At 37.5% G+C, this 3806-nt stretch overlaps 1 protein-coding gene across 2 annotated transcripts in view; it reads right to left on the reverse strand.

Annotated features, from left to right (window-relative positions):
* Positions 1 to 3534: 3534 nt before the first annotated feature.
* LOC139974200 (microfibril-associated glycoprotein 4-like) overlaps positions 3535 to 3806 on the reverse strand; it is a 6468-nt gene continuing 6196 nt past the window's right edge. For both annotated transcript variants that reach the window (XM_071981169.1, XM_071981168.1), the window contains exon 5: positions 3535 to 3806. This exon is cut by the window's right edge and continues 1095 nt beyond it. The gene's annotated coding sequence lies outside the window, so the exon portion shown is untranslated.

Below are 3806 nucleotides of genomic sequence, written 5' to 3' on the forward strand. Positions count from 1 at the left end.
AAACGGCCCTTCCCGAGTGTTCATTCTGGTTCCCTGGCCTCTTGCTAACTTGAGACACCTCATTCAATATCACTTTTAAACCCCCAAAACAAACGAGCTATAATAGTACGTAATGATACCCAATTCTGAGTTTACAAGCGCAAATATGAATGTGTGAATGTTGAGAAATAATAGTGAAATGTAGGCTCAACCCTAGTTAGCGTAAGTACTTACACTTTGATGAAAATGACGCCGATGTAGAACATCGTGAATGAACCCAAGAGAAGTTGGTATCGAAAAGGCTGTTTAGGAACTTCGACGGCGATCGTGACAACAACAGGCAACAAAGTTATTGCAGCTCTATAAAGTATGTTAATCAACGATAGGCTTATTTGACTGTGGAATGTTTCTCAACTGAAATATTATCTGCGTAAACGGGTTCTTAACTAGATGTTAAAAAACTGACAAGGTCGGATCCTAGTCTTTTTCGGCGGGTAGAGTGTTGAATGAAACGGCACGCGATAGAAATGACAGCCTAGATGACAGAAGAATAGGCCACTTAATTTAGCCATATTCTTGCTACTTTCATTTCAATAGTTTTTCCTGTCTAGATTCTTAAACTCGTCCAGCAAGTTTATGGATTTGAATTATGGGTGTTTTAAAAAAAAATATATAACTTGGCCAAAAATGTGTAGGCCCGGGCCTACAGTGCTACATACTGGCTACGCACTGTAGGCCCTTCTATTTTATGTCTGTCATAATAAGAAAAAAGACCTGTGGTACATTACGCCCTGTCCACTGATTACTATGCATGATATCTGCACCAAAAACAACAGGGACCACCCTTGGGTTAATGGTTATAATCATACCTAGTATCAACTCAAACATAAATTGATTTTTTCAGATTTTGTGTTTACATGCTTATTTCAGAAATATTCTCATTTGGCCACGCCAATCATCAATATTTAATTAGCAAACCCAAAATGGCAGTGAAAACATAGTGATGATGGTCCCAAGGCTCCACACCAAATATTAAGTAAATGTCAGCTACTTGGAATTGCCTTGTTTTAAGTTTAGCACATTAAGCCCCCCACCTCCCCCCCCCCCCCAATTCCTATACAAGATATCTTCACTGCAAACAACAGGGAACACCATTCTGCTATGTATCAACTCAAAATAATGTAGGATTCTTGACATATCATGTATACAAGGAAACATCTCACGCACAGGACATCACCATTAAAAAAGAAAGCCCAAGTGTTGGAGTGTTGGAAAACAATGTTCTTCAACGATATAATTTCTCCATTAAAAACATTCATCTTAAAAATCAGTACCTTTGACAAATTTACCCTCTACCAGGATTTAAGTAGTTGGTAACAATTCTTCATTCCATTAAGATCAAATATATCTGCATCAAATGTTTGCATAGTATCCCAAACACAAACTGACATAATAACAAATGTGGTGGGCATAAGGTCAGGCAAACTTACACAATGGAAGTCTACGAAAGCCGCACATGATTCCTTTACATATAGTTGTTGCATCTCCCAGGAACAAGTTTGCCAACTGCATACTTAAGTTAAAGTTAGGCCTAAAGTACAGGTAGGCATGGCCGCACTAACATTTACATCGTCCTCGTCCTCGAAAGGGACTTTTATTGTGCTCATTTATATTTTTCTTCTCTCAAGAATGACAAAATTAAATACAAATAAAAACATACATAGATACATAAGTTACATGCTTTGTTAGTAATAATGATAACATATTTTTACATAAATATAACAAAAAACAATCGAAGAATGTTTGGTTACCTTTCATAAAGGCAACAAAATGTTAATAAGTGCAAAAAAGTTATACCATGGTAGCCAGAACTTTTCCCATTTATCTTCAGTCATGTTGCTTGAAAGAGTATATATTTTTTGCACCAAGCAAAATAATCTTTCAGAAAATGATTCATGTTATTGACTGAAGGACTTGTCTTCTTCAATTTTTGAAAGAAAGATGACATATTTTACCAAAATTATTATAAGGTTAAAGATTTTATCAAACTTCCCACCAAGTAAAATCGATTTAGGATTTAAGACAAAAAAAAAATTGATGTAGGAAAGTGACTCGGGCTAGCCAAGGTTTTGTAAAATCATTGAACATTGAAATAATTCTTTCTTTCCACACATAAAGTAGCAATGTACTGTATAGCACTAAGCACACCAGTCACAGTTGCCACAAGTTCCAGTTATTGTTATGGAACTTGTGCTTAATTGCAGAATGCCCTCCACCTTTTGAATCTCACACATTATGACCGGAAGTCCTTATAGTAAGCAATTGCTCCGGCAATTGATATCGTAGGAACAATAATGAATCTGAAGATTAATGACTCAACAAAGGTAGCTAGGTCAATTACAAACAGTAGGCCTACACCATCATTAGTTACAACGCAAGGCTGGGATGTAAATGATGAACAATGGACCCTGTGGTATGGCCTAATCAGATCAGCCTACACGCGTGTTAAACTCTTTGTATCCTATAGGCTGTAAATATTTACACAGCAAACTGATCCTAACTTAGTGCTTTAGAAATAGAACAGGCTATTGTTAGTAGTTTAGTAGTGCACTATACAAATGCTACAAAAAGGACCTAGTATATGCCTGTCGTGTTATGGCTAATATCTTTCACCAACGGTAGCTTACCCTTCGGTTTCTCTTTCACTTAAGAAGTTATTCTTTTGCTATCTGAGGAAAGAGCTCGTCTCTGTTTTGAGATTTCGGTAAAATACTGGTAACATTTTTTATTGCATTCTCCTCTGTCTCTTAGGCTATACCCATAACACACTTTGTTTGCAGTGTCCAAGACTTTTCCGAATTCTTTTAACGAAATCAAGTCACGACCTTTCATGTATTACATCTATTACTGCGAAACAAAGTATCTATGTTAATGATATTTCATGTAACTTATCATCTAATGTATTTATGTGATCTAATGTATCTACATTTAATGTATCTTATCATAAGCTGATGATCACACAGTCACAGTCCCGATGCAAGGGGACTGGGGCTGAGAGCGGATCAGTCGTTTGGTAGTTTGGTTTTCGTGCCCAGGTTCTTTCCTGGGTGACTTTTTCTTAAAAAGTATCATAAGCTGTGACAAACACGAAGAACTTAATCGCTCTTTTATCGCTGTGGAGCTCAGATTTTTGATTGTTTAATGTCAGGGGGTGGGGGGGGGGCGGAGCAGGGTCACAGGGTTCCATGCAGCCAAGGTTTGTGAAAACTGAAAAAAAACATCAGAAGAGACCTTTCCATAAATGAGAAGTGTATGTTTTGTTATGTTTTGTTGATGAAAGGACCCTTCCATATTTTTGTAATGGGAAAGGTGCCCTTTTGTGGAGAAGTGTATCAGAGAGTGTAACTAAACCAGTCTGATATGTTACTGAAGAATGCACAGACCCATTATTTGTCGGTAAGGTTAATTGAGATAAGTTTGTCTCCCTGCCCCCACCCCCCCCCCCCATCACCTCCAGTGAGCCATCTTCGGCCTGAACGCCGTGACTGGTTGCATTTTCTGAATATAGCTTAGGATAGCTAGGATAGGATAGGATTGAAAACAGACAGCTGCGAGCAACATTCATAAAGTAATAATTAATTAATTACTTAAAGAATGTCTATCAACTGAGGCTTCAGTGCGACAGGTTGTACCTTTTCATGCTCAATTCCGAAATACCTGCTAGGTTTTGCCCCCCCACATCTTTTAATTTTTTTTTTTGGTTTCTGACAATCAGATAAATCATTGTCGTCTATATACCACTGCCATATCACGTGCATTAGTTAAAA

This window comes from Apostichopus japonicus, chromosome 9 (assembly GCF_037975245.1).
Source record: "Apostichopus japonicus isolate 1M-3 chromosome 9, ASM3797524v1, whole genome shotgun sequence".
NCBI lineage: Eukaryota > Metazoa > Echinodermata > Holothuroidea > Aspidochirotida > Stichopodidae > Apostichopus > Apostichopus japonicus.